The sequence below is a fragment of the Mus caroli genome, chromosome 1, assembly GCF_900094665.2.
Source record: "Mus caroli chromosome 1, CAROLI_EIJ_v1.1, whole genome shotgun sequence".
Taxonomy (NCBI): Eukaryota; Metazoa; Chordata; class Mammalia; order Rodentia; family Muridae; genus Mus; species Mus caroli.
The window spans coordinates 68357657-68379388 of record NC_034570.1 but is presented as its reverse complement, the minus strand read 5'-3'; the positions used below and the strand labels follow the sequence as shown (position 1 = coordinate 68379388).

General features: G+C 46.0%; 1 non-coding gene across 1 annotated transcript; it reads left to right on the top strand.

Annotated features, from left to right (window-relative positions):
• Positions 1–13029: 13029 nt before the first annotated feature.
• Trnag-gcc lies at positions 13030–13100 on the top strand. Its single transcript has one exon. It is a non-coding gene; the product is annotated as a tRNA-Gly (tRNA).
• The last annotated feature ends 8632 nt before the right edge of the window (positions 13101–21732 follow it).

The following is a 21732-nucleotide window of genomic DNA, read 5'->3' as shown; positions in this document are numbered from 1 at the left end:
CGTTTCTTGTGGGTGATTTTGGGGTGTCGCCTCTCCTGAGTCAGAACGTGAGGGAGTCCTCACGTTGTGGGTCTTTCAGAGGGGCACAGATCTGAGCAGATCCATGAAGGATTATCTAGCTCAGATAGTTGAGGAAGGAAGTCCTATCCTAAACGTGAGTTGTAGCAGCCATAGGCTGTCATCCTAGGCAAATAAAGAGAGACAGAGACCTGAGCGAGCTGAGCAGCAGTGCTCACAGCTCTCTGCTCCCGAGTGTGACTGTGATATGACTCAGCTGCCGCACTCTCCTGCCGCCATGGCTACACACTGACCCGATGGGCTGCACCCTCAAACTAACAAGCCCTTTCTCCCTCAAGTTGCTTTTACCAAGTATTTTTCTCAGCCTTAGAAAAGTAAATAACACAGAAAGCATGGTGGTGCACCAACAATCCCAGCACTCGGGAGGCTGAGGCAGAGGAACCGTGGTGAGCTTGAGGCAAGGCAAGCCAGTGCCACAGTTCGCCACCAACAAACAAGTACACTCCCCACAAACTCTATACGTAATAAGCCAGTGAAAAAAGAGGAAAGGGGAACAGAGAACAGACAGCACAACCAGAAACACAGCACAGCAATGATAAACTAATCCATATTTGTAAAATCACACTAAATGTAATCAACTTATCAAATGATAGAAATTTTCAGTTTCGATCCAAGACTCAACTATATGCTATCTAAAACAAGCACATTTTAACTGGACATTGGTGGCGTATGCCTTTAATCCCAGCACTCGGGAGGCAGAAGCAGGCGGATTTCTGAGTTCAAGTCTAGCCTGATCTACAGAGTAAGTTCTAGGACAGTCAGGGCTACACTCTATATGCTATATATATATTGTTTGTTTGTTTTTCTCAGTCCATCCTGGATAAAGTTTCTCCTCCCTCCACTCCTCCTGCCCCTCCCCTCTCACTCAGATCCACTCCTCCTCCATCCCCTTCAGAAAAGGGCAGGCCTCCCAGGGATAGCCACTGAACACAGCATAATAGGATTCAATAAGACCAGGCACAAACCCTAATATTCTAGGAGAGGCAACCCAGTAGGAGGAGAATAAGGATCCCAAGAGCAGACGACAGAGTCAGAGCTACTCCCACTCCCACTGTTAGAAGACCAATCTAACACTCATAACATACATGCAGAGGACCTAGGTTAGACCCATGCAGGCTCCGTGATTGCCACTTCAGTCTGTGAGCCCCTGTGAACCCTGCTTAGTTAATGTCTGTGGTCCAGAAACACATTTTATATGTAAAGAAACGAGGCTGGTAAGATGACTCAGTGGTAAAAGGCACCTGCCACAAAGCCTGACTGCCCCAGGAGCCATACAGGGAAAGGAGAGAACAAACCCCATCCCCCAAAATTGTCCTCTGGTGTGAACACATGCAATTTAAGGATTACAAAAGAAAAAAAAAAAACCAAAGAAGCAAGTTAAAATAAAAAGATACCATGCCAACACAAAAAGGAAGCCATGTGGCTATATTAACATCACATAAACAGACTTGGGGAGTGGGATGTAACCCAGAACAAAGATCGTTTTAGAATCTTCTACTCATCAAGTGGACATAATGGCCCGGCTGTTTATGTCTCTTACCATGGTTTTAAATGCTTGATCCCAAAAGTGATAGAACCTCAAGGAAAAACAGACATAGGTACAGCTATCTTCAGATAATTCGGTATCTCTCAATCACTGATTGAACACAGGCAGAAACTCACAGAACTCTAGGAGAACGCCACCAGCTAGCTTGTCCTGAATGACAGTTACAGGACACTCAAAGTCTGCTGCACACACATTCTTTCCAAGAACACATGGACCCGTGATACCAAAGCTGGTCATATTTCAAGCATAAGGCAATTTAAATTATTATTAAAAGTATTCGAGCCATACAATGCATAGTCTCTAATCACACTGGAATCACATTAGACACCATTTACAAAAAGCTCTCTAGAAAACTTCCAAGTATTTGGAAATTAATTAGGAATAGAGTGTTTATAAATAGCTTGTGAGTGAAGAACTTGAAAGGGAAATTATGAAGTATTTTGAGTTGGAGGAAAACGGAAACGTGAACTAGGCATTTGGCACACAGGGTAATCACAGCACTCAAGAGGCTTATGAAGTGTGAGGATTGTGAGTTCAAGGCCAGTGAGACTCTGTCTCAGAAATAAACAAAGAAAGAAAATATAAAGAAAACATGACATCTTAAAATATTTGAGACATTGCTAGATGCATAGTACTTAGAACTGTTTTGTTTGTTTGTTTTTGAGACAGGGATTTTGTCTTTGGATTTTGTTGTTGTTGTTTTGGTTTTTTTTTGTTGTTTTTTTGTTTTTTTGTTTTTTTTTTTGTTTTTCGAGACAGGGTTTCTCTGTGTAGCCTTGGCTGTCCTGGAACTCACTCTGTAGCCCAGGCTGGCCTCGAACTCAGAAATCCGCCTGCCTCTGCCTCCCAAGTGCTGGGATAAAAGGCGTGCACCACCACTGCCCAGCTCATTTGAGGCAGGGTTTTACGTAGCCCAGGCCATCCTAATTCACTATGTAGCCAAGGATAACCTTGAACTTGTTATCCTCTTGCCGGCCTCTACGTCCTGAGTGCTGGTGCAGGCTTGTGTCACCACAGCTGGTTGTGTACCGTGCTGGCAATTGACAGCAAAACTCCATGAAGGCAAGGCAAGCATTCCACCAAGCCGGCTACACCTCAGCTCTAGCCTATATCGAACTCCTAAAAGGTTTCAAATCAATGCCAGCTTCCATCATGAGATGAAAAGCCACATAACCCAATGTAAAACTGGAAATAAAAAGAAATGGAAATGAAAAAAGAGAAGGGGAAAAATCAATAAACTAAAAATAGGTAAGTGCAAGTCATAATAGCAGCCTGGGCTTTAATCCCAGCACTCCGGAGGCAGAGGCAGGCGGATCTCTGTGAGTTCAAGGCCAGCCTGGGCTACAGAATGAGTTCCAGGACAGCCAGGGCTACTTAGTGAGATCCTGTCTTGAAAACAGCAACAACTATTAATAGTAATAGAAAAGATAAAATCTTAATATAGATGTAAAAGATTTAAAACGGGTTCAATCATTTCTCAATTCAACAGGAAGAAATTTAAAATAATAGCTAAAAATCAAATTGAAAGTTTTTTTCTTTTGAGAAATATCAATAAAGTGACAAATTTCTTGCAAAATATCTTGGTATGCTCTCTGCTGCTGTGTCAGAGTCACCTTGACCAAAAGTAACTTGGGGAGCAAAGGGTTTCTTTGGTTTACAAATCTGGATTACGGCATCTCGTGAAAGGAAGTCAAGGCAGGAACTTAGAAGCAGGAGCTGAAGCAGAGGCTGGCCATGGAGGGTGCTGCTTTCTGGCTTGCTCCCCATAGCTTGCTCAGTCTGCTGGCTTACACCTCCCAGGCTTGCCTGCCCAGGAGTGACGTCACCCACAACAGGCAAAGCAAACCCTAACCAGCACAGCACACTAGTCAGGAGAAATGGATGGGAGACTCAGATCACTGATCTTAGAAATAAAAGATGCATTGCCCCAACAGAGTCTGAAAATCACCAACACTCTCTCAGCAGCAGAAACCAGAGTCCAACTGTTAAAGCAACTGAATGTGTAGCTGAAACCTTCCCATCAGGGAAACCCTGAGCTCTGATGCCTCTGACATTTAAAGGAAGAAATAGGACCAATTCCTCAAATTCTTCCAGACAACCGGACATGGGTCATGTTAAATGTTCACCATCCAGGTCAGGACTTTCTCTTTTTAAGATTGGTTTTCACTTTATGTGTTTGAGAAACCCACATGTGTATCAGTGTTGTGAGGTGCCTGGAATTACAGAGTTTTGAGCAGCCACATGCATGCTGGGCACCATATTAGGGTTCTGTGCAGAAGCAACACACTGATCTTAACCAATGGGGAAAATGGACTAAACCTCTGAAACTGTAAGCAAGCCCCAATTAAATGCTCTCTAGAAGGAGAGTTGCCACGGTCTCTTCACAGCAGTAGAACACTATAAATGAGTACAAAGTTTCTGGTGGAATCAACAGTCTCAAATGTGAGGGCTGCACAATCAAATGTTCTAAACTGAACTGTATACTTATATGTAAGTTTCACAGTATGGGAGTTATGTCAATAAAGTTATTATTATTTAAACATCAGTAAATTCTAAACTTGTAATTAAAACAAAAATAAAAGCAAACAAAGCAGCTTGGCTTGGTGGCACAGGACTTTAATCCTGACACTGGGAAACAGAGGAAGGCAAACCTGAGTTTGAGGCCAGCCTGGTTTACAGAGCAACACAGAGAAACACAAAGAAACCTTGTCTCAACACAACAAAACAAAACAAAGTCAAAGGACATGGGGCCTCAACACGGTTCAGCTGGTAAAAGCCTTCCTGCCAAGCTTGATGGTGATCCCTGAACCCACATGGTAAAAGGAGAAACCAGACCAAGTCCTCTAACCTAAACAGAGAGAGAGAGAGAGAGAGAGAGAGAGAGAGAGAGAGAGAGAGAGAGAGAGGAGATAAATGTTTATAGAAATAAAAGAAAAAACATTCTAAAAAATCAAACACTTTAGATAGAAAGGTCCATAACGATAAAGCTCTTGCCTGTTTTTTCCTTACATTTATTTATTTATTTATTTACATATGTGCCTGGGAGTCAGTCCATCCCTTCCACCATGCTTCAATCATCAGGCTTGGTTGCAAATGTCCTTCCCTGGATTCTTACCAGCCCTTGACTGCTCTATTGGCTGTTGTTAACTCCAACACCAAACAAAGGTTTCACAAATGGTAAGTAAAATTAAATAGTGACTGAAGGAAGGAATGCCTGCAAAAGCCCCGTCAGGGAAGAGCACGGTTCACAGGTTCATCAGAGAAAAGAAAGCTCCCAGTGGGCCCTGGGAAGACATTGGGAATCTGCAACCAATTGTCTCAGTCTCCCTGCAGAGCGGTCGGAGCCACAGAAGGGTTTTAGAGAAGGTAGATCAGATTTACATTTGAAAAGAATGCTGACAGCTGGAGAAAGCCTGGAAAGATTAGGGCTTAAAAAGTTAGACTCTGCAACAAAGGAAAGTTAGTGACCTTGGAAAACTCAGTGCAGGTGGAGCCCGGGACTGACTGGAGGGGGCTGGAAAGCAAGTGTCGCAAACTGCATCTCTCTCAGCAAGGCCTCTTCTTCCGCCCTATGTCTCCAGGGAAACAGGCCCAAAATACACTTGGCTTAAAAAGTAACAAAGACATGTTCCTATGCATATTCACGCACAGCCGGCTCACTGCTCACCGGTCCATTCTGAGTCTGTTCAAGAATTGCTCACCCTGACAGAGGGAAGATTCATGCTCTCAGCTCCCACCAGATGCCTTCCATTGCTGGAGGAGAAAGGAGGACAAAAAGAGGCTGCACAGGACAGAAAATGCAAAGTGTTCCCTGTGGCTTTACCAGGCCTCTCATTCGGACCCTACAACCTAGAACCCAACCCTCGACACCTAAGACGGTGGGAAATTCTGGAATTAGGTGCTTGCCCCGGGTTCTGAACTCGTGGTTTCTAGTTGAGTTCTCTCCAGCCATAGGCAAAGCCATGGGCAAGCAATGTAACTTCTCTGAGCGTCCATCATCTCAAAAATGAAGGGGAAGCATATGCCCTGACCTACTGAGAGATGTAAGGAGGGGACAGACATGCAAGGAGAGATCTAGATTCTGTGAGGCCAGAGCTCACCCAATTTCAATGAGCTCCTTAAGAAAAAGAATATGAGCCAGGCGTGGTGGCGCGCGCTTTTAATCCCAGCACCCGGGAGGCAGAGGCAGGCAGATTTCTGAGTTTGAGGCCAACCCGGTCTACAGAGTGAGTTCCAGGATAGCCAGAGCTATACATAGAAACCCTGTCTCAAAAAAAAAAAAAAAAAAAAGAAAGAAAGAAAGAAAAGAAAAAGAATATGAACACAGCCTTGGTCTACAAAGCAAGTTCCAGGAAAGCCAGGGCGACACAGAGAAACCACCTTGGGGTGGGAGGATATAAACACAAAAATACAAAAGTAGATACAAAATCTGAACGTTCACTTATATAAGAAAAATTTACACCCAAAGCCCCAGACCTGAGGGTCAACATACAGGGAAACCACCACACAATCTTTGTTTAAAACAGGATCTGGCTGTCACTTGGGCCTCAACTCTCAGATCTCCCAAGCAGCTGGGACAACAGATGCACTCCACTGTACTGAGCTAAGCCATACAGTCTTTAATCTTTTTTTAATATTTATTTTTATTTATGTGTACCTGTATCTGGGTGAGTATGAGCCACATGTGTGCAGACACCCATGGAAGCCAGAAGAGGGCACTGGACTGTAGGCATACATTTTTTGCAACCTACTTTTTTTTTTTTTTTTTTTTGGTTTTCCGAGACAGGGTTTCTCTGTGTAGCCCTGGCTCTCCTGGAACTCACTCTGTAGACCAGGCTGGCCTCGAACTCAAATCCGCCTGCCTCTGCCTCCCGAGTGCTGGGATTAAAGGTGTGCGTTACCACACCTGGCTGCAACCTACTTTTAATAAGGGTTCCACCTCTCCTCTAGCCCGCTACCCAGCAGAGGTAGTGGAAGAGAAAAGTCATTAGGATTTGGGGGAAGTGGACCTGTTCAGCAAGAGCCCTTTGGGGGGCAAGCTCTCTTTGGCAGCAGCTCAGTCCCACAGCAAACACCAAATATGACTCAGCAGCTGCAGTCCAGTCCTTTCGGCAGGCAGACAGCAAGCATGAATACCAACTGGCCGGAGGAGAGGCCTCGGAAGCAGCAAGGTGCTGAAGGAGCCTCACAAGAAGCTCTTATTCTAGGTCACTGAGTTTCTCTCAATGGCGTCCTTACCACCAGTTGAGCTCGACAAAGCTCCCTAAGGCAAACCAATACCTGCGTGTCATTATTGAAGAAGCTCAGTGCTCGCCTCCCACTGTCTGCGGGGGTCATATTCATACCCCTTCATCACGGCCCCTTTCACGTGTTTGCTGTATCAGAACATCCTCTCACTGTGTCTGCTTCAGGAAAACGTTCTTTCACGAGTCTGCTTTACCAGGGCACCCTTTCACCTGCCTGCCCCAGCAAACAATCAGCTGACATAACTAACTTCCCAAGTAAACTAGAAGCTTCCACTTTACTGGATTCCTTGGCTCTACAAGTCACAGGCAGAAGTGAGCTGCCCAGTGTGGATGCCTAGAACCAAACTCAGGTCCTCTGGAAGAACAGGAATTGCTCTTGACCTCTGAGACATCTTTCTAAGTCTCATCTTTAATGACACTTCAATGACAACCACAATTTTACATTATTTTCATCCTTGGAGAAAATAGGAAACTCATTCAGTTTTTCTCTCTTTGTGATTGATCAAAATGTGTTATTATGGTAGTGCAGTCCCTATCCCCAGGGGATATTCTACGGCCCCTGGTGGTTCCGAAGCTGCACACAGTGCCAGTCCCTATACATACTATGTTTCCCCCTATATATGCATACCTATAATAGATTTAAATTTCTAAATCAGTCACAATGAGACAGATTAGAGAGGACCACCTCTCCCTGAGATACTGGAGTAGCAGCTAAGGGGCCCCGTGAGATACTGTTAAAATTGTTATCGTTAACTGTTGTTAAAAATGTTGACAATAAGCTTTTATTGTAACCACCCCATGTTTCCTTTTAAAAAGCTAAGATGGGGGTTGGGGCAATATGACTCTCTAATTATTGATTTTACATCCTTCCCTGGCGTTTCAGTTGTCCTGAGCAAAGGACTGTCCTCCACGCACACTCTGGAACACTCTGTCAGTACCTTGAGGAAGCTGCACAGCAACCACAGCTGCTTGCTGCCAGCAGACAACTCCAGGCCTAGAAGGCACCCTCCCGTTTGTGACTGCTTCAAAGCAGCTTGCACCAGACTTTTCACCATCACAGACCTTGGGGAACTCTAGAAGTCCCCACAGACATTTCCACTCCGGCCAGAAGAGATAATCTGCCCTGGTGGTGTAAGAAGGGAACAACTGCTGGTATTAGTGCATGCCTCTACCTTTACTACGGGCTGCGGTTACTGATGCCAGATATGGCTCAGAGTTTGAATGAAGGACTGTCGTGTTTGGCACAGACAGCCTTGACCTGCTCCCTTATGGTGTGAATCTGAAATGTCCCCCAGAGGTTCACATGTTTTTAATACCTTGTCCCTGATGCCAGCACCGTTGTGTATGGCTGCGGAATCTTCAGGTGTTGGCGCTGGTTGGTGGATGAGGGTCACAGATGGGTGGGTCTTTGGGACGATAGACAGCCTGACTTCCAGTATCACTCCCTGCTTTCTGGTTGGTAACCACATGAACAAGCCTACACTACAACCAGTCACAGAAGAGCCACTCTGCCATGTCTTCCTGGTTGTGACAGGGCCAAACTAAATCCCACTCCTCTGTTTCTACTAGGTATTTAGTCACAATGAGAAGGACAGCATCTAATAGACCTCTTTCTAGCTACATGAGCAGGCTCTTAGATAACTTTGTGAGTCACTAGGTAGACACCTCCCTGTGATGAGCCCTTCGCCATGCTATAACATTAGGCTCAATAAGTGGCTTCTCTCCAGTGGCCTTTCCTTGCCTACTACCGACCTTCATAATTAATAGAATAAGTTGAGCTCATAACACAAAGAGAGGGTGACAGACATGGCAGCAGAGTGGTGTCAGTGGACATAGCAGTTGCAGGAACAACAGCAGCAGGAGCCTTGAGAAGACAGCAAGAGCTCTAGATAGTGGTCAGGCCAGAAACGACAGGAAACAGAGGTGTTGAGAGCTGGGAAAAGCTTAAGGACAAGAAGTTGCAGGCCCTAGTCACTAAGGAGAAGCCAAGGTTTAAGGGTCAAGGGTCTCAACACTCTAGTTCCAGAGATGCAATACTTGCTACTGTAGAGTTGACGGGCGCAGTGTGTAAGGCCTGCTCAAGAACAGAAACCACTGCCTCTCAATGCTGCTAAAGCCAACAGTTTACAACGGCTGCTGGATGCCAGCACTTAAAAGCCAGAACATTAAGCCTTCAAGATGTGCCCATAAATTTCTTGATTCTAATTCTGTAGCATAGGCCCCTAACTCTCAGGGCTTAATGGAGTCCCAAGCCCTAGACCTTGAGTGCTCAAAGGCCAGGATTGCCAGCATTGGGCTAATGTTTCCTCTCTGACTCACAATTGATTCTTGTATTTATTTCCTTTTCTCCTCTTCCTCTTCCCCTCCTCCTTCCTTCCTAAGTTTCATGTAGCCCAGGTTGACCTCAAATTCACTTCGTAGCCTTTAATCCTCCTGCCTTTACCTCCCAAGTACTGGAATTACAGGTATGTGCCGCCACAGATTTTTAACTCTACTTTCTATCTGGGTAGAATAAAAGAACCCCAGCCAACAGATAAGTAGCATCAGCAAGATACTAACAACTAATAATAAAACCAGCAAGAATTATTTGAAACTATAGCTTTCCCAGCCAGGTGGCGGCACACACCATTGATCCCAGCAGAGACAGGCAAATCTCTGTGAGTTCGAGGCCAACCTGGTCTACAGTGCAAGTTCCAGGATAGCTGGAGCTATACAAAGAAACCCTGCCTCAAAAAAACCAACCAAACAAACAGAACTCTATGGATCGCCCACTGGTGAAACAGTGGCATGAGCGTTTTGGGATAATTAACTACTGTCCAATTGGATTTGAAGCTCCATCCATGGGGGAAAATTCACGATTGGTACTGTAAACCTAGTTAAGCCCACGGCTAGTAGCAGGGAAACGACTATTGTTGTTTTGTGGGAAAGACATGCCAAACTACCTTCTAAATGTTTGCTTATATTTGTTTATATCCATCTCTCCTAGGTAGGGTTTGTTGTTGCTGTGACCAAACACCATGACCAAGGCATGGGGAGGAGAGGGATTATTTGACTTATACTTCCATATCACTGCTCATCACCAAAGAAAATTAAAACAGGGCAGGAAACTGGAAGTAGGAGTGGATGCAGAGGCCATGGAGGGAGGCTACTTAGCTTGGTCCTTGTGGCTTAGTCAGCCTTTCTTATTGAGCCCAGGACCACCAGCTAACCCGTAATGGGCTAGGTCTTCCTTCATCAATCACTAATTAAGAAAATGCCTTACAGCTGTATCTCATGGAGGCGTTTCCTCAGTTGAGGCTCCCTCCTCCCAGATGACTCTAGCTTGTGTCAAGTTGATGTGAAACTAGACAGCACACACCTTGGTTAGGTAGTACTGCTTACAGCCTTGGTCACAGATCCTTCTTTCTATACTGGGCAGTTAATACAAGATTCATAACTGGTCAAAGCACTGAGCAGAGACTGTTAAGGGCTAAGAAGACATCTATATTACCACCCCCAAAGACTCAGGGCACGCTACACTGCAGACAAGGAAGCTGGGAGAATGTTATACCCAGAGACTAGGGGCAGTGCTGGGAGATGCTGTCTTCTGGGCACATCATGGTTCTGTCACTCACTAAGTCACAGCAGCTGTGGCCACCTGCACACCATGGGACCCATCAACACTCCAGCACACACAGAGGAGCACATGAGCCCCTCGCCCCCACTCCCTAGGAGATACTTGCAGTTAATGGCTACTAGGGGTAGGGGGGTCATTTTTCTTGGGGTGTGGTTATGCAGTGCTGAAGCAGCCTCCATCTTAGGTTTTAAAGCCATCTTATAGTAGGGACGAAGTGGGCTCGTTCTTGTTTGATTAAACTGCTTCTCAAGAACGGGTTAGGCCTCCTCTGTAACCTTCACTACACTGCCTGTTCCAGGAAACAGCAACCACGTCTTTGTTTTTTAAACGTTATGAGCATTGTCTTATAGTTAGTTTCCGTTGCTGTGGACGGACACCAGGACTGTGGCCACTATTATAAGGACACACTTAACTAGGGCTGGCTTACACTTCAGAAGCTTAGTCCATTGTCAGTGTGGTGGGAAGAATCGGTGGCGTGTAGGTAGACATGGTGCTAGAGAAGGAGCTGAGAATTTTACATCTGGATCTATGGAAAGCAGCAGGAAGGGGGGTTGGGGAGAGGCAGGCACTGGGCCTGGCTAGAGCATATGAGACCTCAAAGACCACCCCCCACCCCCAGTGACACACTTCTTCCAACAAAGCCACACACACTTCAACAGAGTCACACTCACTGCAACAAAACCACACCTACTCCATCAAGGCTACACACCTCCTAAGAGTGCCACTCCCCATGGGCCTATGGGAGAAATTTCCATTCAAACCACTACAAGTACCTTGCAACCCTACCTTTGTTTCAAAGGGTTGTCATGACTACCAGTTATGATCTGCATCTGTAACCCCTCCTGGTTTTCTGCCAAAGTTCCCATTTGAAGCCCCTTACCCTGGCTAGAAAAAAACCTCTTCCCCACATCCAATGCTGACCTCTCAAACCCTGCCTTAGGGAGCCGCAACCCATGTACACAAATTTTAAAAAGCCTGCTTAATTACTTGCCTTAATTGATTTGGTCATGATAATTTAGATTGGTGGTGGTCTAATCTTTGGTAACCATGGCCCAGTATATCACCCATACCATGCCTATGTCTGTAACCCTAATTAAGCTCATTGGGTAATTTTTTTAAAACGTTGAAAGTGGGAGAAAACAAGTGGAGGATAGGGTGTGGGTTACAGAAATACATTACATTCATGTTGCTAGTATTTCTATTGCTGTGATAAACATCAAGACAAAGGCATCTTGGAGAGGAAAGGGTTTATCTTATCTTACAGTTTGTAGTCCACTATCAGGAAAAGTCAAGGTAAGAACCTGAAGAGAGGGTGCTGAAACAGAGGCAATGGAGGAGCTGCTACTTAAATTTGTTCCGGTGGCTTGCTCAGTCTACTTTCTTACAGCACCAAGAACCATGAAGCCCATACACTGGACCCTGCCACATCAATCAACAATGGAGAAAACGCACCATAAGCCAATCCGGTGGGGATATTTCTCAACTGAGGTTCTCTCTTCCAAAATGATTCTAGCTTGTGTCAAGTTAACATAAAACCCGGCCCGTACCATGTATAAAGTTGTCAATGAATTAAAAATTTTTAAACGGTATTTCTGGAATTTCCTAATTTTAGGACCACAGTCTCCTTTGTCAACCAAAACAGTAAAGACGTGGGAATTTATGGAATTGCTAGTTTGAATTATTATTGCAGAACAGTTGTTAATGTGGGGGGAAATTCTTCTCAATCTTTTCTCTATGATCTATGACGTCAAGGATTTTTATATATCTTGCGCAATATCTTTTATATTTCCCAATTCTGACGCCCTAGGTACAAAGGACCTCCGCACATTCACAACGGGTTTATAATTCAGTGCAGCGTAGATGCGAGGCTGTCCCTCTCGGCCACTTCTCCCCTGGAAACACTAATAACGATGCCCATGCATACAAGCAGCGTTAATACATCCGCCTAAACCCAGATGCAGAGTATTTCCTTCTTCGAAATGCCCGTAAGCCACTTCAATGTCCCCAGATCCCAAACTCTGCGGTTGCAATACTACACTATCCACATTTTACTAACTGCATACAACTATGACCGTTTGAGAGCGCGGCTAAGGCTCCTTCCATGGCCACTTAAGGAGCCTGGGTGAAGGAGAGTCCAGAAAGCCAGTCACCTGCAACCCTGCAGGGGCTCTGCGGGAGCTCCGTGAGCAGACGCCCAACCCCACGCCCGGGCCTCCGCAGGCCCAGCTCCACTCCAGCAGACGAGCCAGACTTCCGCCGACCAACGAAGAACAGGGCTTGCCAGCTTAAAAGGCACCCGCTCCCGGGAGCTGGAGCTCGCCTCTCACTTCCGCACTGAGAGTCGGAGATCTCGCGAGATCTCGCTACAGCTAGCGTTCTAGCCCCGCCGGGGTCAACCCGGGTCAGTGTCCCGGCCTCCCCCTCCATCACCGCCCGCTGCTAGTGCTGGTTCCTGGGGGGGTCCCAGCTTTTCCAGGGACCGGTTTGCATTAGTACGAACAAGTGTACTAAAGCCGTTGGTTCTTAACACGATGTAGCTAGTCGCATTGGTGGTTCAGTGGTAGAATTCTCGCCTGCCACGCGGGAGGCCCGGGTTCGATTCCCGGCCAATGCACTGCTTGTTTTTCTTGAATGGCTGTCAGAAAACAGCGCTAAAGATTCGGACCAAGAGGCGGTGACACCCTTGCGCTTTGGGTGCATCACACAGGTCTCTATCCCTGTAATCTAGTCCTCACGGAAATGCATCCTTTTTCCTCCCCTACTCTTATGGAACTGGGTAAATCATGGCTCCAGGAGCAGCCGTCGATCGCTGACAACAGTTAAAACGTGGTCCTACCTCAGCTCTAAGACCTCCTTTCTGTAGTACAGCAATTGTCAACAGATCTCTCCACCTCTTGGATTCCCAGGAAATGCCATTGCCTAGATTTGGATCCCCCCACAGCCTCAGGAGCACATGAAAATCCATATATTTTTTAAAAGATGTATTTATTATTATGTCAAAATACACTGTAGCTGTCTTCAGACACACCAGAAGAGGGCATCAGATCTCGCTACAGATGGTTGTGAGCCACCATGTGGTTGCTGGGAATTGAACTCAGGACCTTCAGAAGAGCAGTCGATGCTCTTAACTGCTGAGCCATCTCTCCAGCCCCCATATGTTTTTCTGCTGTGCAGTTGTGAACAGCTTGCTTAACCATTCTGAGATTCTTTCTTCAGCCGATACATGGACTAATAGTAGTCATTTATCATAGGTATATTGGGTTAGAGGAACACCCCTTGTTTATTTCATAGTACACTCTCAATAAATGGGATCCAGAGCTATTAATTCTTCTTGGTCCCCTTATGTGTTGTGCTTCGTGTGGGAGGTGCTGAAGCCACAAGTGAATGAACAGAGGAAGAAATCAAATAAATCTGGCCAGACAGCAGTTGGCCGCCACCTCTACCCACTCAGCTGCTTCCTCTCAGATCTGGTGTCACTCTAAAGGGCTTGAAGAGGGACATGACTGTTTGTCTTCTCTCCCCCAAACATTATGTATTAGTGTCACTAAAATCACATACAGAAAATTGTGCAAATCTTGAAGGTGCCTGAAGGTTCATTTTCACAAAATGAACACACTATGTAGAGTAATACCAGTTCCTAGTGCCATGTCCCCTGCTAGCCAGTCCTCCCCCTGCATGGATAACCACTGTCCTGGCTTCTGATATGAATTTGTTCTGCCTGATTTTGTAGGATTTAACTGGACCTTATAGTCTGTACTCTACTGTAACCTCCAAGATTTCCCTGTGTCCTGCCTTCAGGAGGAAGTGACCCGGGGAGTCGCCTTTCACGTGGACAGGCCTGCTACCCACCTCAGTGTCTCCAATCCTCTCTGAGGCAGGCTTGTGTTTGCTGCTCTTCTCCTGCTGCCCAATCCTCTCCATTAGAGGTGAGAAAGCATTTTCAGCGCCTCCCCTGGGGATGTACTGAATGATAGGAATGTCCATGCCCAGCCCCATGGGCTCCCATCTTCTATGTCTGGTGTGTGCTGTCCCTCCTCCAGCAAGGCCCCATTCTCCTGATGGTTAGCTGGTGTGTGTGTGTGTGTGTGTGTGTGTGTGTGTGTGTGTGTGTGTGTGTGGTGCTGTTCCTGCCAGCGGTCTGGTGTGTTCACCACACTCTCCCACCCCACTATACTTGGCTATTCAATCCTAGACCCTAAATATAGACATCCAAAAGATTCCTGGTACTATGCAGCTTAAAGCACGTGGCTCAAGAATCCGGAAGCTCCACCAGGAGGAGGCAGTATTGCCTGACAAAACAAAGTAGCTCTGTCAAGAAACCCCATTACATAGATGCCATTAAAACCCATGTGACACTGATAAAACCAGGGCTCCCAGAAATGCAAATACATATGTAAGTCTTATTCTTCATTAATGTGGAGTCCTTAGGAGTCCCACTCAATACGGACCTGAATGTCTGTATGACCATTCAGGAGACTAGCGAAGACCTTTTGGCATAATATCTTCAGAGTAATTGGAAGCTAAGAATGATGGCATATGCCTGTAATTCCAGTTCCCAGACAACACAGGCAGGAGAATTAGAGTTTGTGGCCATCCTGGAATACACAGGGACCTTGCCTTTAAAAAGAATTCTGGAAGAAGTGGGCAGGATGAAGAGGTGGCTTGCAGGCTAAGAGCACTGGCTGCTCTGGCAAAGCACCCAGGTTCAATTCCCAGCACCCACATTATGACTTGCAACATCTGTACCTCCAGTTCCAGGGGATCTTGTGCCCCCTTCAGGCATATACTGGGACCAGGCACTCACATGGTGCATAGACATAAATGCAGGCAAATACATATACAAACACATACACACATACACATAACATATACATACACAAACATATACAAGTCTTTTTAATTAAAAGAAAATTCCAGGAGTGGAGCTGATAAGATGACGCAGTGGGTAAAAGTGATTGCCTAATGCTACAAGTCTGATGACCTGAGTTTGAACCCAGAACCTACCCAAAGGTTGAAAGAATCAACTCTACAAGGTTGTTTTCTAACCTGAACACAAACACACATACAGAGAGAGAGAGAGAGAGAGAGAGAGAATAAAATTATTACTAAAGGGCTAGAGAGATCTGTAGTGGGCTCTGATGCCCTCCTCTAGTGTGTCTGAAGACAGCAGCAATATACTCATATACATAAAATAAATAATTCTTTAAAAATATTGTTAATAATTCTGGGAGATGGGTGCTTTTATTTGCATATTGCAGAAGCACATAGAGAGGCCAGAAAAGTCATTTTGTTCCGGCGGTCATGTGGGAAATGAGAAATAGAATGGGTCCAACCTGGCCACCTCATAGGCAGAGCCCAGAGCCTAGGATCAGCCCAGATCCAAACGGAGGAAACAGCACATAGGTGTGAGATGTGGGTCATAGGAGACCAGCTGCTGAAGGGGCTGAGGCAGGCAGGGACAGCACAGGGAAGGACACACAGTTGAGCTTCAGAGTAACTGAAGAGAGAACTGTGCAAGGGAGAGAATGAGAGTGATTATGGAAGACGTTGGAGGACCCCAATGGTGTGTCCAAAAGCCTGTGTGGGAGGCCTATAGATGCTCAGCATCAGATCCTCCATTCCATGCAAGAGATTCTCTTAGTGGAAATTGCTTCCCCCCCACCCTTGGCTCCCACTCAGACCCTGGATCTTTACAAAGTGACTCACAGAGTTTTATAATTCACTGCAGAAGCAGCAACAGGCTGTGTCAGGGCTGTGGTAGCTGTCTGAGGAGTAGCAGAAGTTGTCTGAGGGGTGGCTGTGGCTGTGGCTGTGGCTGTGGCTGTGGCTGTGGCTGTGGCTGTGGCTGTAGCAGTAGCAGTAGTTGGATGTAGCTGTAGCTGTAGCAGTGGCTGTAGCTGTAGCAGTGGATGTGGCTGTGGCTCTAGCAGTGGCTGTGGCTATGGCTGTGGCTGTAGCAGCAGCTGTAGCAGTAGCAGTAATTGGATGTAGCTGTAGCTGTAGCAGTGGCTGTAGCCGTAGTAGTGGTTGTAGCTGTAGCAGTGGATGTGGCTGTGGCTGTGGCTGTGGCTGTGGCTGTGGCTGTGGCTGTGGCTGTGGCTGTGGCTGTAGCAGTAGCTGTAGCAGTAGCCGTAGCTGTAGCTAAGGCTGTAGCTGTAGCTACATCAGTAGCTGTGGTTGTAGCTGTAGCTGTTTGAGGACTCAGCCACTACAGCCTGCTACCTGTCTCCTTCTGAGACTGGACTTAGTTGAAGTCAGGTGCCAAATTTTTTTCAGCCCCTACCTACTCTCAAGACTGACTTGTTTGTTTGCTTGTTTGTTTGTTTTTAAGACATTTTCAGGACTGAGGGGATGGGTCAATGGTTAAGAGCACTGGCTGCTCTTCCAGAGGACCTGGGTTCAATGCTCATTACCCACATGTTAGCTCACAACTGTCTGTAACCCCAGTTCTAGGGAATCCAACACCCTTACACACAGCTAAGCAAAACACCAGTGCATGTAAAAATTAAAAAAATAAATCAATCAATGTATAAAAGAAAGATGTTCTCATCTGCCCCAAGATGACCTTGGACTTCTGGTCCTCCTATCTCAGCCTCCCAGGTCCTAGTGTTGCAGACAAGTACCATTATACATAGTTTTATGTGATGCTAGGAGTCAAACCCAGGTCTTCAGGTAGACTGCGCAGGCACTCTACCAACTGAAATACAGCTCTAGGCCACAAGGCTGGTTCTTGAGGCCTCCCGTCAACACTGGGAGTTACTCAATATCATTCAGGAAATTCTTCTTCCTTGTAAGTGAATCAGGCTCCATTTCTGTTGTCTGCAATTAAGAGCCTTAATTAGTACAAAGATCCATTGAAAGCTTCAGGGGGGGAAACTGTATGCACATTATGTAAGAGGAAACTAGAAGGCTCTAATGGCAATGGATTGAAGAGAGAGAAGAGAACAAGGTCGTTGTAAGGTCTGAGAGGTTCGGAGGGCATAGACTCGGGAGCAGGATGCCCATCGGTGTGAATATGGAAAGAAAATAAGCAGGTGAATCCACAGAGACAGCAACTGTGAGGCTGAGTGGTGGGAAGATGATGTTACAAGAGAACAAAAGTCATTTACAGGGAACCGGCTTAAAGGGGACAGGCCCTCATTGACTCAGCAAATATTAAGTGTCTGTTGTATACCAGGGACTGAGAGGCATCCAAAAGAAGAATAGCCTTGAAAAAGAAGGACTCAGTTCTTTGATGAACAAATGCATAGCTAAATAATGAATCTACATTATTAAAGCTTGCTTTGGAGTGCTATACACCCACCCACCAAAACGCATCTAGCTGGCGAGTAGAATTTCAGAAAAGATCTTATGAAGTACAGCTGGGCCAAAGACAGGGAGATTAGCAGTCATTTCCATAGATGTTCATCTATTCATTCATTCAGCCATATTTATTGAGCATCTACTATGTACTCAATTCCATTCCTTGTATTAGAAACACAGAGCTGGGGTTGGAGAGATGACTCAGTGTTTAAGAGCACTGACTGCTCTTTAAGAGGTCCTGAGTTCAACTCCCAGCAACAACTTGGTGGCTCACAACCACCTGTAATGGGAGGCGATGCCCTCTTCTTGTGTGTCTGAAGACATCTACATTGTACTCACATAAGTAAAATTTAACTAAAATAACTTATTTCATTTAAAAAATAAAGAAAAGAAACACAGAACCTACACACACATCCACACACGTGCACGCGTGCACACACATGAGCAAAAGTGAGTCTGAGCTTTTGTGGAGTTATTGGCATAGAGAGAGAGGCACACAACAAACAGATACCTGTGGTGGACTTGATGTGAAATGCAGGCCTCTGTGACTCCAGGGTTTTTAACACAAAGATCTGAAAGGATGGATGTCACTTCCCAAATGGAAAGGATTCAGGAATTTCCCTAAAGCTCCGAAAGGGAATGGGATTGTTTCCAGCCTCTGTCCCGTTTCTTTTTGAATCATTTCATTCAAAAGTCATGATATAGGTTGAGCCAAAGGATGTGTGGCATCCCTGCTATAGACACAAAGGGGACTACAGAAGAGCAGAGGTTCTGGAAGCCCAGCACAGAGGGCGATAACACCTGTAAGGGGAGTGGATGAAGTGGTGGTAGCAAGAAGAGAGAAAGAAATACAAAAGAAAAAAGAGAGAAAGTAGCCGGGTGTGGTGGCGCACATCTTTAATCCCAGCACTCGGGAGGCAGAGGCAGACCAGCACAAAGATAGTTGTTTATAGGATAAAATGTATTTCCTATTACTGTCCACTGGGAGTTCTGGAGGCAGTGGTACCCCAAGAACAGTGAGCTTATCTAGAATGCAAATATCAGTCTCCACATTTAATCTTCCATCAAGAGGAAACAAAAAAGGTTGCTTGTCAAAGAGACTATTGTCGAGGCTGGGGTGGAGAAAATACCAAGTCATAAAATAAGGAAGTACTCAGTAAATTCACAGAGACAGAAACTAGATTGGCAGCTGGAGCAACTCGAGGGAATTTTGAGCATCAGAATAAATAATAGGGCAATGAGGGAAAGATTTAACATCTGTAGTATTGTTGCCAAAGATGCATAACCCACATCTAATCATGAAGAAACAGCAAACAAATCCACATGGAGGAATGTTCTACAGTGCAACCGGTCTGTAATCTTCTCGGGTGTGAAAGTAAAGCATCGTAATTGTGTCAGATGGAAAGACAGAATCCAATGGGGTGAATAATTCAAAGCTGGAGCCTTTTGTTACAAAGGACAGCACTGGCCCAAATGACGAAAGTCTGACAAGCATTGGTGTCAATCGGGCTGCATTGGTACAGCGAGGCAAACTTCCTGATTGGGAGCATCATGCCGTGTTAGAAGGAGAATGTCTATTTGAAGAACTCATACCCTAAAGCACTAGGGGTAACAACAGGGTTACATCTGGGAAACTTACTCGTGTGGTTCGGCAAAGGTGTGTGTTCTCTGTATGACTAGTCTAACCTTTCTGTATCTTTCTAATGGTTTCCAAAGGCAAACATAGGGCTGGCCGTGTAGCTCAGTGCTAGATCCTTGCCTAGTATTTGTGAATTCAGTCCCCAGTATCTGGAGTGCAAGCAAGCAGAGAAGAGTAAACCATCCCTGAGACAGAGAAGAGCGAGAGGATGTCCAAAAACACATAAAGAGTCACAAGAAAGGGCAGCAGAAGCACACGGTGCGAAGAGCAAGTAGACTGAAGAACAAGAAGAAAGCATGAGGCCTTTAACCAGTTTTCTGTGTTGCTCATTGTGACAACATCTTCATAGAGGAAAATAATTATTCTGTCATCCCACCCACAGACAACAGTGGGGACATCAGACTTAAGGACTGTCTTATTTTTTATTCCCATGAAGAGGAACCAAGACTACGGCAACTTTTATAAAGGAGGCAGTGTAATCGGGGCTGGTTTACACTTCAGGAAGACATGGTGCTGGAGAGTAGCTGAGAGTACTATATTCAGATCTATAGGAAGGGTGGCTGGGGCAGACAGGCAGAGACACAGAAAGACAGAAAGAGAGACAGGTGCGAGGATAAATGTATAAATATAACCGAGTCCATTGAGTGTTGCGTGTATGTATGTATGGTTTTTTTTTAAGGGCTGACCAGAAGTAATAACACAGTGTGGAGCTGGAGAGCCAGCTCAGTGGTTAGGAGCAAGAGCTACTCTTCCAAGATCTGGGCTTAGGTCCAGCACTCATGTTGCTGCAGTTAACAGCTGCCTCCGACTCCAGTTTCAGGAGACCGACGCCCTCTTCTGGCCTCTGTGGGCCATTACACATACAGTTGTTATACACCTCTGTTTTTTAAAATAAGGTTCTCTATGTAGCCTTGGCTGGCCTAGAACTAGATATTTAGACTAGGCTAGCCTCAAACACATAGATATCTAACTGCCTCCTCCTCGAGAATGTTTTAAACCTTTTCAAAAAAAAAATAGTGTGATGCTCACTTTTGGACCAAAATATTCATGTATGGAATCATTACGATGACCAAGTCAAATAGGCTCATTTTAAACAAATAAAAACTGCTGATAGGCAGTGAACAAATTTTAAACCACCTATAATCCTTCAACCGAAATAATTCAGCTCTTGGATGCCTGTCCGATTTTCTTACATTAAAGGGAGATCCTGTCTCGTGCTATTTTTTGTTAATGTACCCTTCCCCAGTGTAGAGCAAATACTAAATTACTGAATCAGCCGTTAAATAGACTTCAACCACTTCATTTAAAGGACAGAGCAAGGAATTCCATTGAACAAATATGCCGTTAAATTTAGGACTTTTACATTAAGCTCGGGAAGGCTGGGGGTGGGGAGTAATCGTGGGGCGTGGAAAGACAGGTCTCACATCCTGAAGTCAGAGCTTGCCACCTTGTGAGGTTCAGAGAAGCTAGGTCACTGGGCTGGGTTTTAGACACACGCACAGGCAGAACAGAGGGTCAGTGAGATCGTGTCCGGCAGAAAGCAAAGAGCCTGCATGGCAGGATTTTTGGAGCGACGCGAGTCAGACTGCGTTGGGTTTCCAACAGGCAAAGGAATGAGTGGAACCCGAGACCCATGCATCATGAGCAGAAACCCTGGACACTGAGCAAAAGCGCACAGCACAGGCCCGAAAGCTGATGCTTCTCCAATCCTCACCAACAGAGGGCGCCATGTCCTCAGTAGTTTATGGTGGGCGGTTCCCAGCTGCCAACCAGATGTGAGAAGCTGGACTGCGGGAGGCGCGAAGCTTTACTGGAGCCCCTGCAGACTAGCCCGCGGGATAGAGAGAGAAAGAACGGCAGGGGACAGGGTGGTGGCAGAACGCTCCAATGGATTCTATGCAGACTCCCTGATTGTTTTCCTTTGCTGGACAGAAAGAGGGAACCCTTATGCCCAAAGAGGGCGCCGTTTTGTGTCTTCCACAAAACATCAGTTACATGCTGGCGGCTGCCCTGTGGTTGGCTCAGCAAAACCAAGCTGGGTCCATTGGTCAGGGCGTGGGGCCAGGAGAGACCCACGCGGCAGCCTGCGGTGGAAAAGAGAATAGGCCGCAGGGGCCTTGAACTTTTTGAGTACACACAGCCTTGAATCCCAGACGTTGCAACACACGCGCACACGCGCACACACGCACACGCACACGTGCGCGCGCGGCTGTAGCCTGACGTTTCAGATGAGGACCCTGGGGTCAAGGACACCCTCAGGATCTCACCCTCTTGATGTGCCTGCTGTTCCCTACCCCCAGGCTTC